Here is a 15,287-nt window from a genome sequence, read left to right as displayed (position 1 = left end):
GAAGAATGAACAAGGATCAATGATCAATAATGAATGAATGATGAAGAATGAACAAGGATCAATGATCATTGAAGAATGAACGATGAAGAATGAGCAAGGTTCAATGATCATTGAAGAATCAACGACGAAGAATGAACAAGGTTCAATGATCATTGAAGTGACCAAAGTGGTCAAGGTTCGAATAGTCCAAATATTCCAGTCCAAGAATCCAACGTTAGGGAATTGATTTTGTCTAAATCCTTTTTCGAGATTACGCCTACAAGCTTTGGTATGCATGGTCCGAATATGTCCTCAAATGGTTGCACTTTGCTAAGCGTGACTACTATTTCATTCATGAGACAGATTAAAGACATTAAATGGATCAGTTACAAGGAATTAATTCCAAACGGTTTTGGAGTTCAAAGGGGCGTGTTTTTAAGGAGATTTAAAGCTGGTTTTTAATCTCATTTAAGAGGTATTATTAGGAGGTTTTGCTGGTTTAATTTCGTGAATAAAGAGGCTTGAATGAAGAGTTAATTCGTGGCAGTTACAAAGGCATTCAAGGACAGCTTTAAATGATGGTTTTGAACAGTTTTGGAAGGTTAATGGCTGGACGTTTTTGGAGTTAATTCTCCTTCATTTAAGCTCATTTGTTTAAGTTAAATTAAGGGTAGTAATGGGCATTAATTTGGACGGTTATGAGCCAATTAATAGGCCCTTTTATTTCAGTCTTGTTTTTAGAATATGTAAAGGCATTATTGAATGTAACTCAAGCTATATAAGGCTTGGAAATGATCAATGAAAATTCATTCAGAAATTTGCCTAAACAAAACCTTCACGTGTGTGAGTTCTAACTTTGCTAGGAGTTTAGCTAAGTTGTCAATCCAAGGTTGAGAGTTTCTCAATTTTGAAGAGTTCGAGTTTTGGTCGAGTGTTCCCAAAGCTTGACCTTAGTAGTCGTTGTCTAGGTTGAGTGTTCCCTAAACACTTCTACACCCAAACAAGTGAGTGAGTGTTCCTCCTTGTTATATCCCCAAGTTAAGGGTGAGTGTTCCCCTAAACTTACTTGTTTCTTTCCAATTATCCTTCTAAAAAAACCTATCACACATTCCCACGTTTTATCCCATTTGTGAACGAAGTTTTTCAACTTAGTTTACACATCATTTGGCGCGTCAGGTAGGGGGAGTTTTTCCATACACTTCCAAAGGGGTCGAATACCTACATATCATGGGAGAGAATCAAGATTTGAAAGTAGCTTTGGAAGCTCTAAATCGTTCCATTGCTAGTCAAGAAAGGTTGGCCGAAACTAATGCCAATCTACAAGGGAATCTTGCTGCCTTAATGGCAAGACTCCTGAACGAGCAAGATAGGAGAGATCAAAACGAGGAACCTCCACCTAGGAGGGAAGATAGGAGTCTCAAAGTAGATGTCCCTGCCTTTGATGGGTCGCTTGATCCAGAAAAGTACTTGGAATGGGAGAAATCCTTGGAAAGGTACTTTGAATACAAAGACATTCAAGAGGAAGTACAAAGATACAAGATAGCCAAAGTCAAGCTGAAAGGCTATGGTGATAGTTGGTTGCAAGGAGAACAAAGGGGGCGTACCCTTAGGGGGAAAGCTTCCATCTCTACTTGGAGGAAATTGAAGAAAAGGATGAGGGATCGCTTTATTCCTCACAATTACAAACAAAGTCAATATGTAAAGTGGAGTACTTTACAACAAAGAGGCGACCCAGTTGAAGATTACATAAAGGAGTTTGATAGACTCGCCATTGTGTGTGAAGTCACAGAAAATGAAGAGCTCAAGTTGGGGCGTTTTATTGCTGGTTTGGATCAAGAATTGCAAGAGAAGCTTGAAGGTTACACCAACTTAACCTTTGTGGAAGCTTGTAAACTTGTGGTGAAATTCGATGCTAAGAGGAAGAAGAAGAAGTCTACTTTCATTCCTCAAGTGGCTCGAAAACCTACCTTTCCTACCAAGGAGGGGTCTAGTCTTGTCAAACCTAATGATCCACCTAGGAAGGACAAGAAGGACTTCAAACTTAGTGACATTGTATGTTACAAGTGTGGAGGAAGAGGGCATTTCAAGAAAGATTGCCCAAATTCAAGGGCCTTAACTATGCAAGAGGTGAAGCTCATTGCCAACCAAACTATAGATTGGGAAGAGTTTGAAGATGAAGAAGGGGAGGCCGTGGGTGAAGATGAAGAGGAGGACCAATGCTTTCCAGAAGAGGAGGCCAAGCAAAGCCTAGTGGTGAGGAGGGCGTTGCAAGCCCAAGTTGAGGAGCCCATAGCACCTCAAAGACAACACATTTTCATCACCAAGTGCAAGGTTGAAGGCGAGGTATGTGATTTGATTATTGATAGTGGGAGTGAGGCAAATACGGTTTCTAAAACTCTAGTAACCAAACTTGGTCTTACAACTACAAATCATCCAAATCCTTATAAGTTGAGTTGGTTAGATTCGAATTCCAGCACGGGGGTTAGAAAACAACGCATGGTTAGTTTTTCCATTGGTTCTTATCATGATTCTCAATTATGTGATGTTGTGTCTATGGATGCTTGTCATATTTTACTTGCTAGACCATGGCAAACTGATCGAAAATCTGTCCATGATGGTTATCATAATACTTACACTATAACTCACCAAGGAAAACAAAAAAAATTACATCCCTTACCACCCCCACGTTTTTCACAAAAAGTTAAACAATCTAAGGAGGTGTCATTGCTCACTCTTAAAGAATTTGAGAGGGAGATTGATGGTGAGAATGAGGTGTATCTGTTGTATTCTAAAGAAATCCATGAAAAATTTGTGAGTCAAAACCCTAAATTTGCTCAATTGATTAAAGACTTTAGAGATGTTTTTCCTGATGAGTTACCTAATGGGTTACCACCTTTAAGAGGTATTGAACATCAAATTGATCTTATTCCTGGTGCTCCTTTGCCTAACAAACCCGCCTATAGATGTAATCCTTTGGAGACTAAGGAGTTGCAAAGACAAATAGAGGAGTTGATGAATATGGGGTATGTGCGTGAGTCTATGAGTCCTTGTGCTGTTCCTGCTCTTTTGGTTCCTAAAAAGGATGGTACATGGCGTATGTGTATTGATAGTAGGGCTGTTAATAACATTACTATCAAGTACAGGTTTCCTATCCCAAGGCTTGATGACATGCTTGATGAGTTGAGTGGCTCTAATATCTTTTCTAAAGTTGATTTGAGGAGTGGCTATCATCAAATTCGAATGAGGGAAGGAGATGAGTGGAAGACTGCTTTCAAGACCAAGCATGGGTTGTACGAGTGGCTTGTTATGCCATTTGGACTCACCAATGCTCCTAGCACATTCATGAGATTGATGAATGAAGTGTTGAGACCTTTTCTAGGCAAGTTCGTGGTGGTGTATCTTGATGACATCCTCATCTATAGCAAACGTGAAGATGAGCATTTGTTACATTTATTGGAAGTTTTCACTGTATTAAGAAAGCAAAAATTGTATGGAAAACTTGAGAAATGTAATTTTATGCTATATGAGGTCACTTTTCTTGGTTACATTATTTCAGGTGAAGGTGTGAAAGTTGATCCAAGCTAGATTGAGGCTATTCAATCATGGCCTAGTCCCAAGACACTCACGGAGGTGCGCTCATTCCATGGGTTAGCTTCCTTTTATAGGAGGTTCATTCGCAATTTCAGCACTCTCATGGCTCCCATAACCGAGTGCACAAAGAAGGGTTCGTTTGAATGGACTCCTCATGCTCAAAAGGCCTTTGAGGAGGTCAAAGAGAAGATGTGCAACACTCCAATCCTAGCACTTCCAGATTTCTCAAAGCCATTTGAAGTTGAGTGTGATGCAAGTGGGAGGGGAATTGGTGCCGTTTTGATTCAAGAAGGGCGTCCTATTGCCTATTTTAGTGAGAAGTTGAGTCAAGGCAAGCTGAACTATTCCACCTATGACAAGGAGTTCTATGCAATGGTGAGGGCTCTAGATCATTGGTCACATTACTTGAGGCCACAACCATTCATCCTACATTCTGATCATGAGTCTTTAAGATTCATTCATGGCCAAAAGAAGCTGAATTCGAGGCATGCTAAGTGGGTGGAGTTCTTGCAAACATTTAACTTTTCCTCTAAATACAAGAGTGGGAAAGCTAATGTTGTTGCGGATGCCTTATCTAGAAGACATTCTCCACTTGGAGTGGTGGAAGCTAAGATCCTTGGGTTCGATTTGATCAAAGAGTTCTATAAAGAAGATGATAATTTCAAGCCTATTTTGGAGAGGTGCGTGAATGGAGTCTATGATTTTTTTCCTTACAAAATGAGTTTCTTTTTAAGGGAAATAGATTATGCATTCCTAAGTGTCCTATTCGAAGTCTATTGATCCATGAGGCTCATGGAGGTGGACTAGCCGGTCACTTTGGAGTTCAAAAGACCATGGAGCTTCTTCAAGCTCATTTCTATTGGCCTAACATGCTAGCTACTGTCCATCATGTGGTGGCTCGTTGTTCTACTTGTCAAAGGGCCAAGATGGTGTTTCAAAAGGGTCTCTACAAGCCTTTGCCTATTCCAGAAAGACCTTGGGAAGATGTGAGTATGGACTTTATTGTGGCTTTACCTAGAACTCAGAGAGGTAAGGACTCAATCATGGTGGTGGTAGACCGTTTCTCTAAGATGGCTCACTTCATTCCTTGTCACAAAACTGAAGATGCAATGAAGGTGGCTAAGCTTTATTTTGATGGGATTGTGAGATTCCATGGAGTCCCAAGGACTATTGTTTCTGATAGGGACACAAAATTTCTAAGTCACTTTTGGAAATCCTTGTGGCGCCTAATGGGGACTAAATTGCTATTTTCGACCTCTCATCATCCTCAAACTGATGGACAAACGGAGGTGGTCAATAGGGTGCTAGGTTCTTTGCTTAGGACCTTGGTTAGTAAGAGCACCAAAAATTGGGATTTTAAGCTAGCTCACGCTGAGTTTGCTTATAATAGGACCCCTAGTACTACCACAAAGTATTCTCCTTTCGAGGTGGTCTATGGTTCCAATCCTTATGTTCCTATTGATCTTATTGCTCTTCCTCAAGACAAATTCGTGCATGGAGGTGCCAAGGAGCAAGCTGAATTTATGATCAAAGTCCACAAGGAGGTAAGAAAGAATATTGAAAGGGCAAATGAAATCTACAAGAAGCAAGCCAACAAGCGCATCAAAAACGTGAGAAGCTTTGAGGTTGGTGACTTGGTGTGGATTTACATGAGGAGAGAAAGGTTTCCTAATCAAAGGAAAAACAAGTTCATGCCCCGAGCCGAAGGCCCATTCGAAGTGGTGGAAAAGATAAATAACAATGCCTACAAGGTTGATTTGGGAGGTAAGTATGGCGTTTCAAGCACGTTCAATGTGGGAGATCTAGCACCATACTATGATGATGAAGAATTGAGGGCAATTCCCATTGAAGAAGGGGAGGATGACCAAAGTGGTCAAGGTTCGAATAGTCCAAATATTCCAGTCCAAGAATCCAACGTTAGGGAATTGATTTTGTCTAAATCCTTTTTCGAGATTACGCCTACAAGCTTTGGTATGCATGGTCCGAATATGTCCTCAAATGGTTGCACTTTGCTAAGCGTGACTAACTATTTCATTCATGAGACAGATTAAAGACATTAAATGGACGGTTATGAGCCAATTAATAGGCCCTTTTATTTCAGTCTTGTTTTTAGAATATGTAAAGGCATTATTGAATGTAACTCAAGCTATATAAGGCTTGGAAATGATCAATGAAAATTCATTCAGAAATTTGCCTAAACAAAACCTTCACGTGTGTGAGTTCTAACTTTGCTAGGAGTTTAGCTAAGTTGTCAATCCAAGGTTGAGAGTTTCTCAATTTTGAAGAGTTCGAGTTTTGGTCGAGTGTTCCCAAAGCTTGACCTTAGTAGTCGTTGTCTAGGTTGAGTGTTCCCTAAACACTTCTACACCCAAACAAGTTAGTGAGTGTTCCTCCTTGTTATATCCCCAAGTTAAGGGTGAGTGTTCCCCTAAACTTACTTGTTTCTTTCCAATTATCCTTCTAAAAAAACCTATCACACATTCCCACGTTTTATCCCATTTGTGAACGAAGTTTTTCAACTTAGTTTACACATCATGAAGAATGAACGATAAAGAATGAACAAGGATCAATTATCAATGAACAATGAACGATGAAGAATGAACAAGGATCAATGAGCATTGTAGAATGAACGATGAAGAATGAACAAGGATCAATGATCAATAATGAATGAATGATGAAGAATGAACAAGGATCATTGAGCATTGTAGAATGAACGATGTAGAATGAACAAGGATCAATGATTATTGAAGAATGAACGATGAAGAATGAACAAGGATCAATGATCATTGAAGAATGAACGACGAAGAATGAACAAGGTTCAATGATCATTGAAGAATGAACGATTAAGAATGAACAAGGATCAATTATCAATGAACAATGAACGATGAAGAATGAACAAGGATCAATGATCATTGAAGAATGAACGATGAAGAATGAACAAGGATAATTGATCAATGAACAATGAACAATGAAGAATGAACAAGGAACATTAAGCATTGTAGAATGAACGATGTAGAATGAACAAGGATCAATGATTATTGAAGAATGAACGATGAAGAATGAACAAGGATCAATGATCATTGAAGAATGAACGGCGAAGAATGAACAAGGTTCAATGATCATTGAAGAATGAACGATAAAGAATGAACAAGGATCAATGATCAATAATGAATCAACAATGAGAATTTACAAGGATCAATCATCTTTGAAGAATGAACGATGAAGAAGGAACAAGGATCAATGATCAATGAAGAATGAACGATGAAGAATGAACAAGGTTCAATGATCATTGAAGAATCAACGACGAAGAATGAACAAGGTTCAATGATCATTGAAGAATGAACGATAAAGAATGAACAAGGATCAATTATCAATGAACAATGAACGATGAAGAATGAACAAGGATCAATGAGCATTGTAGAATGAACGATGAAGAATGAACAAGGATCAATGATGAATAATGAATGAACGATGAAGAATGAACAAAGATCATTGAGCATTGTAGAATGAACGATGTAAAAAGAACAAGCATCAATGATTATTGAAGAATGAACGATGAAGAATGAACAAGGATCAATGATCATTGAAGAATGAACGACGAAAAATGAACAAGGTTCAATGATCATTGAAGAATGAACGATAAAGAATGAACAAGGATCAATTATCAATGAACAATGAACGATGAAGAATGAACAAGGATCAATGAGCATTGTAGAATGAACGATGAAGAATGAACAAGGATCAATGATCAATAATGAATGAACGATGAAGAATGAACAAGGATCATTGAGCATTGTAGAATGAACGATGTAAAAAGAACAAGCATCAATGATTATTGAAGAATGAACGATGAAGAATGAACAAGGATCAATGATCATTGAAGAATGAACGACGAAAAATGAACAAGGTTCAATGATCATTGAAGAATGAACGATAAAGAATGAACAAGGATCAATTATCAATGAACAATGAACGATGAAGAATGAACAAGGATCAATGAGCATTGTAGAATGAACGATGAAGAATGAACAAGGATCAATGATCAATAATGAATGAACGATGAAGAATGAACAAGGATCATTGAGCATTGTAGAATGAACGATGTAGAATGAACAAGGATCAATGATTATTGAAGAATGAACGATGAAGAATGAACAAAGATCAATGATCATTGAAGAATGAACGACGAAGAATGAACAAGGTCCAATGATCATTGAAGAATGAACGATTAAGAATGAACAAGGATCAATTATCAATGAACAATGAACGATGAAGAATGAACAAGGATCAATGATCAATTAAGAATGAACGATGAAGAATGAACAAGGATCAATGATCAATGAACAATGAACGATGAAGAATGAACAAGGAGCAATGATCATTGTAGAATGAACGATGAAGAATGAACAAGGATCAATGATCAATAATGAATGAATGATGAAGAATGAACAAGGATCAATGATCATTGAAGAAAGAACGATGAAGAATGAGCAAGGTTCAATGATCATTGAAGAATCAACGACGAAGAATGAACAAGGTTCAATGATCATTGAAGTGACCAAAGTGGTCAAGGTTCGAATAGTCCAAATATTCCAGTCCAAGAATCCAACGTTAGGGAATTGATTTTGTCTAAATCCTTTTTCGAGATTACGCCTACAAGCTTTGGTATGCATGGTCCGAATATGTCCTCAAATGGTTGCACTTTGCTAAGCGTGACTAACTATTTCATTCATGAGACAGATTAAAGACATTAAATGGATCAGTTACAAGGAATTAATTCCAAACGGTTTTGGAGTTCAAAGGGGCGTGTTTTTAAGGAGATTTAAAGCTGGTTTTTAATCTCATTTAAGAGGTATTATTAGGAGGTTTTGCTGGTTTAATTTCGTGAATAAAGAGGCTTGAATGAAGAGTTAATTCGTGGCAGTTACAAAGGCATTCAAGGACAGCTTTAAATGATGGTTTTGAACAGTTTTGGAAGGTTAATGGCTGGACGTTTTTGGAGTTAATTCTCCTTCATTTAAGCTCATTTGTTTAAGTTAAATTAAGGGTAGTAATGGGCATTAATTTGGACGGTTATGAGCCAATTAATAGGCCCTTTTATTTCAGTCTTGTTTTTAGAATATGTAAAGGCATTATTGAATGTAACTCAAGCTATATAAGGCTTGGAAATGATCAATGAAAATTCATTCAGAAATTTGCCTAAACAAAACCTTCACGTGTGTGAGTTCTAACTTTGCTAGGAGTTTAGCTAAGTTGTCAATCCAAGGTTGAGAGTTTCTCAATTTTGAAGAGTTCGAGTTTTGGTCGAGTGTTCCCAAAGCTTGACCTTAGTAGTCGTTGTCTAGGTTGAGTGTTCCCTAAACACTTCTACACCCAAACAAGTGAGTGAGTGTTCCTCCTTGTTATATCCCCAAGTTAAGGGTGAGTGTTCCCCTAAACTTACTTGTTTCTTTCCAATTATCCTTCTAAAAAAACCTATCACACATTCCCACGTTTTATCCCATTTGTGAACGAAGTTTTTCAACTTAGTTTACACATCATTTGGCGCGTCAGGTAGGGGGAGTTTTTCCATACACTTCCAAAGGGGTCGAATACCTACATATCATGGGAGAGAATCAAGATTTGAAAGTAGCTTTGGAAGCTCTAAATCGTTCCATTGCTAGTCAAGAAAGTTTGGCCGAAACTAATGCCAATCTACAAGGGAATCTTGCTGCCTTAATGGCAAGACTCCTGAACGAGCAAGATAGGAGAGATCAAAACGAGGAACCTCCACCTAGGAGGGAAGATAGGAGTCTCAAAGTAGATGTCCCTGCCTTTGATGGGTCGCTTGATCCAGAAAAGTACTTGGAATGGGAGAAATCCTTGGAAAGGTACTTTGAATACAAAGACATTCAAGAGGAAGTACAAAGATACAAGATAGCCAAAGTCAAGCTGAAAGGCTATGGTGATAGTTGGTTGCAAGGAGAACAAAGGGGGCGTACCCTTAGGGGGAAAGCTTCCATCTCTACTTGGAGGAAATTGAAGAAAAGGATGAGGGATCGCTTTATTCCTCACAATTACAAACAAAGTCAATATGTAAAGTGGAGTACTTTACAACAAAGAGGCGACCCAGTTGAAGATTACATAAAGGAGTTTGATAGACTCGCCATTGTGTGTGAAGTCACAGAAAATGAAGAGCTCAAGTTGGGGCGTTTTATTGCTGGTTTGGATCAAGAATTGCAAGAGAAGCTTGAAGGTTACACCAACTTAACCTTTGTGGAAGCTTGTAAACTTGTGGTGAAATTCGATGCTAAGAGGAAGAAGAAGAAGTCTACTTTCATTCCTCAAGTGGCTCGAAAACCTACCTTTCCTACCAAGGAGGGGTCTAGTCTTGTCAAACCTAATGATCCACCTAGGAAGGACAAGAAGGACTTCAAACTTAGTGACATTGTATGTTACAAGTGTGGAGGAAGAGGGCATTTCAAGAAAGATTGCCCAAATTCAAGGGCCTTAACTATGCAAGAGGTGAAGCTCATTGCCAACCAAACTATAGATTGGGAAGAGTTTGAAGATGAAGAAGGGGAGGCCGTGGGTGAAGATGAAGAGGAGGACCAATGCTTTCCAGAAGAGGAGGCCAAGCAAAGCCTAGTGGTGAGGAGGGCGTTGCAAGCCCAAGTTGAGGAGCCCATAGCACCTCAAAGACAACACATTTTCATCACCAAGTGCAAGGTTGAAGGCGAGGTATGTGATTTGATTATTGATAGTGGGAGTGAGGCAAATACGGTTTCTAAAACTCTAGTAACCAAACTTGGTCTTACAACTACAAATCATCCAAATCCTTATAAGTTGAGTTGGTTAGATTCGAATTCCAGCACGGGGGTTAGAAAACAACGCATGGTTAGTTTTTCCATTGGTTCTTATCATGATTCTCAATTATGTGATGTTGTGTCTATGGATGCTTGTCATATTTTACTTGCTAGACCATGGCAAACTGATCGAAAATCTGTCCATGATGGTTATCATAATACTTACACTATAACTCACCAAGGAAAACAAAAAAAATTACATCCCTTACCACCCCCACGTTTTTCACAAAAAGTTAAACAATCTAAGGAGGTGTCATTGCTCACTCTTAAAGAATTTGAGAGGGAGATTGATGGTGAGAATGAGGTGTATCTGTTGTATTCTAAAGAAATCCATGAAAAATTTGTGAGTCAAAACCCTAAATTGGCTCAATTGATTAAAGACTTTAGAGATGTTTTTCCTGATGAGTTACCTAATGGGTTACCACCTTTAAGAGGTATTGAACATCAAATTGATCTTATTCCTGGTGCTCCTTTGCCTAACAAACCCGCCTATAGATGTAATCCTTTGGAGACTAAGGAGTTGCAAAGACAAATAGAGGAGTTGATGAGTATGGGGTATGTGCGTGAGTCTATGAGTCCTTGTGCTGTTCCTGCTCTTTTGGTTCCTAAAAAGGATGGTACATGGCGTATGTGTATTGATAGTAGGGCTGTTAATAACATTACTATCAAGTACAGGTTTCCTATCCCAAGGCTTGATGACATGCTTGATGAGTTGAGTGGCTTTAATATCTTTTCTAAAGTTGATTTGAGGAGTGGCTATCATCAAATTCGAATGAGGGAAGGAGATGAGTGGAAGACTGCTTTCAAGACCAAGCATGGGTTGTACGAGTGGCTTGTTATGCCATTTGGACTCACCAATGCTCCTAGCACATTCATGAGATTGATGAATGAAGTGTTGAGACCTTTTCTAGGCAAGTTCGTGGTGGTGTATCTTGATGACATCCTCATCTATAGCAAACGTGAAGATGAGCATTTGTTACATTTATTGGAAGTTTTCACTGTATTAAGAAAGCAAAAATTGTATGGAAAACTTGAGAAATGTAATTTTATGCTATATGAGGTCACTTTTCTTGGTTACATTATTTCAGGTGAAGGTGTGAAAGTTGATCCAAGCTAGATTGAGGCTATTCAATCATGGCCTAGTCCCAAGACACTCACGGAGGTGCGCTCATTCCATGGGTTAGCTTCCTTTTATAGGAGGTTCATTCGCAATTTCAGCACTCTCATGGCTCCCATAACCGAGTGCACAAAGAAGGGTTCGTTTGAATGGACTCCTCATGCTCAAAAGGCCTTTGAGGAGGTCAAAGAGAAGATGTGCAACACTCCAATCCTAGCACTTCCAGATTTCTCAAAGCCATTTGAAGTTGAGTGTGATGCAAGTGGGAGGGGAATTGGTGCCGTTTTGATTCAAGAAGGGCGTCCTATTGCCTATTTTAGTGAGAAGTTGAGTCAAGGCAAGCTGAACTATTCCACCTATGACAAGGAGTTCTATGCAATGGTGAGGGCTCTAGATCATTGGTCACATTACTTGAGGCCACAACCATTCATCCTACATTCTGATCATGAGTCTTTAAGATTCATTCATGGCCAAAAGAAGCTGAATTCGAGGCATGCTAAGTGGGTGGAGTTCTTGCAAACATTTAACTTTTCCTCTAAATACAAGAGTGGGAAAGCTAATGTTGTTGCGGATGCCTTATCTAGAAGACATTCTCCACTTGGAGTGGTGGAAGCTAAGATCCTTGGGTTCGATTTGATCAAAGAGTTCTATAAAGAAGATGATAATTTCAAGCCTATTTTGGAGAGGTGCGTGAATGGAGTCTATGATTTTTTTCCTTACAAAATGAGTTTCTTTTTAAGGGAAATAGATTATGCATTCCTAAGTGTCCTATTCGAAGTCTATTGATCCATGAGGCTCATGGAGGTGGACTAGCCGGTCACTTTGGAGTTCAAAAGACCATGGAGCTTCTTCAAGCTCATTTCTATTGGCCTAACATGCTAGCTACTGTCCATCATGTGGTGGCTCGTTGTTCTACTTGTCAAAGGGCCAAGATGGTGTTTCAAAAGGGTCTCTACAAGCCTTTGCCTATTCCAGAAAGACCTTGGGAAGATGTGAGTATGGACTTTATTGTGGCTTTACCTAGAACTCAGAGAGGTAAGGACTCAATCATGGTGGTGGTAGACCGTTTCTCTAAGATGGCTCACTTCATTCCTTGTCACAAAACTGAAGATGCAATGAAGGTGGCTAAGCTTTATTTTGATGGGATTGTGAGATTCCATGGAGTCCCAAGGACTATTGTTTCTGATGGGGACACAAAATTTCTAAGTCACTTTTGGAAATCCTTGTGGCGCCTAATGGGGACTAAATTGCTATTTTCGACCTCTCATCATCCTCAAACTGATGGACAAACGGAGGTGGTCAATAGGGTGCTAGGTTCTTTGCTTAGGACCTTGGTTAGTAAGAGCACCAAAAATTGGGATTTTAAGCTAGCTCACGCTGAGTTTGCTTATAATAGGACCCCTAGTACTACCACAAAGTATTCTCCTTTCGAGGTGGTCTATGGTTCCAATCCTTATGTTCCTATTGATCTTATTGCTCTTCCTCAAGACAAATTCGTGCATGGAGGTGCCAAGGAGCAAGCTGAATTTATGATCAAAGTCCACAAGGAGGTAAGAAAGAATATTGAAAGGGCAAATGAAATCTACAAGAAGCAAGCCAACAAGCGCGTCAAAAACGTGAGAAGCTTTGAGGTTGGTGACTTGGTGTGGATTTACATGAGGAGAGAAAGGTTTCCTAATCAAAGGAAAAACAAGTTCATGCCCCGAGCCGAAGGCCCATTCGAAGTGGTGGAAAAGATAAATAACAATGCCTACAAGGTTGATTTGGGAGGTAAGTATGGCGTTTCAAGCACGTTCAATGTGGGAGATCTAGCACCATACTATGATGATGAAGAATTTAGGGCAATTCCCATTGAAGAAGGGGAGGATGACCAAAGTGGTCAAGGTTCGAATAGTCCAAATATTCCAGTCCAAGAATCCAACGTTAGGGAATTGATTTTGTCTAAATCCTTTTTCGAGATTACGCCTACAAGCTTTGGTATGCATGGTCCGAATATGTCCTCAAATGGTTGCACTTTGCTAAGCGTGACTAACTATTTCATTCATGAGACAGATTAAAGACATTAAATGGATCGGTTACAAGGAATTAATTCCAAACGGTTTTGGAGTTCAAAGGGGCGTGTTTTTAAGGAGATTTAAAGCTGGTTTTTAATCTCATTTAAGAGGTATTATTAGGAGGTTTTGCTGGTTTAATTTCGTGAATAAAGAGGCTTGAATGAAGAGTTAATTCGTGGCAGTTACAAAGGCATTCAAGGACAGCTTTAAATGATGGTTTTGAACAGTTTTGGAAGGTTAATGGCTGGACGTTTTTGGAGTTAATTCTCCTTCATTTAAGCTCATTTGTTTAAGTTAAATTAAGGGTAGTAATGGGCATTAATTTGGACGGTTATGAGCCAATTAATAGGCCCTTTTATTTCAGTCTTGTTTTTAGAATATGTAAAGGCATTATTGAATGTAACTCAAGCTATATAAGGCTTGGAAATGATCAATGAAAATTCATTCAGAAATTTGCCTAAACAAAACCTTCACGTGTGTGAGTTCTAACTTTGCTAGGAGTTTAGCTAAGTTGTCAATCCAAGGTTGAGAGTTTCTCAATTTTGAAGAGTTCGAGTTTTGGTCGAGTGTTCCCAAAGCTTGACCTTAGTAGTCGTTGTCTAGGTTGAGTGTTCCCTAAACACTTCTACACCCAAACAAGTTAGTGAGTGTTCCTCCTTGTTATATCCCCAAGTTAAGGGTGAGTGTTCCCCTAAACTTACTTGTTTCTTTCCAATTATCCTTCTAAAAAAACCTATCACACATTCCCACGTTTTATCCCATTTGTGAACGAAGTTTTTCAACTTAGTTTACACATCATGAAGAATGAACGATAAAGAATGAACAAGGATCAATTATCAATGAACAATGAACGATGAAGAATGAACAAGGATCAATGAGCATTGTAGAATGAACGATGAAGAATGAACAAGGATCAATGATCAATAATGAATGAATGATGAAGAATGAACAAGGATCATTGAGCATTGTAGAATGAACGATGTAGAATGAACAAGGATCAATGATTATTGAAGAATGAACGATGAAGAATGAACAAGGATCAATGATCATTGAAGAATGAACGACGAAGAATGAACAAGGTTCAATGATCATTGAAGAATGAACGATTAAGAATGAACAAGGATCAATTATCAATGAACAATGAACGATGAAGAATGAACAAGGATCAATGATCATTGAAGAATGAACGATGAAGAATGAACAAGGATAATTGATCAATGAACAATGAACAATGAAGAATGAACAAGGAACATTAAGCATTGTAGAATGAACGATGTAGAATGAACAAGGATCAATGATTATTGAAGAATGAACGATGAAGAATGAACAAGGATCAATGATCATTGAAGAATGAACGGCGAAGAATGAACAAGGTTCAATGATCATTGAAGAATGAACGATAAAGAATGAACAAGGATCAATGATCAATAATGAATCAACAATGAGAATTTACAAGGATCAATCATCTTTGAAGAATGAACGATGAAGAAGGAACAAGGATCAATGATCAATGAAGAATGAACGATGAAGAATGAACAAGGTTCAATGATCATTGAAGAATCAACGACGAAGAATGAACAAGGTTCAATGATCATTGAAGAATGAACGATAAAGAATGAACAAGGATCAATTATCAATGAACAATGAACGATGAAGAATGAACAAGGATCAATGAGCATTGTAGAATGAACGATGAAGAAT

The 15,287-nt window shown here is 38.6% G+C and overlaps 2 pseudogenes; both read left to right on the top strand.

Annotated features, from left to right (window-relative positions):
* The first annotated feature begins 557 nt into the window (after positions 1 to 557).
* Positions 558 to 5,621, top strand: LOC130802567 (uncharacterized; annotated as a pseudogene).
* Positions 5,622 to 8,525: 2,904 nt separating this feature from the next.
* Positions 8,526 to 13,589, top strand: LOC130802565 (uncharacterized; annotated as a pseudogene).
* Positions 13,590 to 15,287: the final 1,698 nt, after the last annotated feature.

The sequence above is a fragment of the Amaranthus tricolor genome, chromosome 16, assembly GCF_026212465.1.
Source record: "Amaranthus tricolor cultivar Red isolate AtriRed21 chromosome 16, ASM2621246v1, whole genome shotgun sequence".
Lineage (NCBI taxonomy): Eukaryota > Viridiplantae > Streptophyta > Magnoliopsida > Caryophyllales > Amaranthaceae > Amaranthus > Amaranthus tricolor.
The sequence above is the reverse complement of the archived record's forward strand: the minus strand, read 5'-3'. Positions and strand labels throughout refer to the sequence as shown.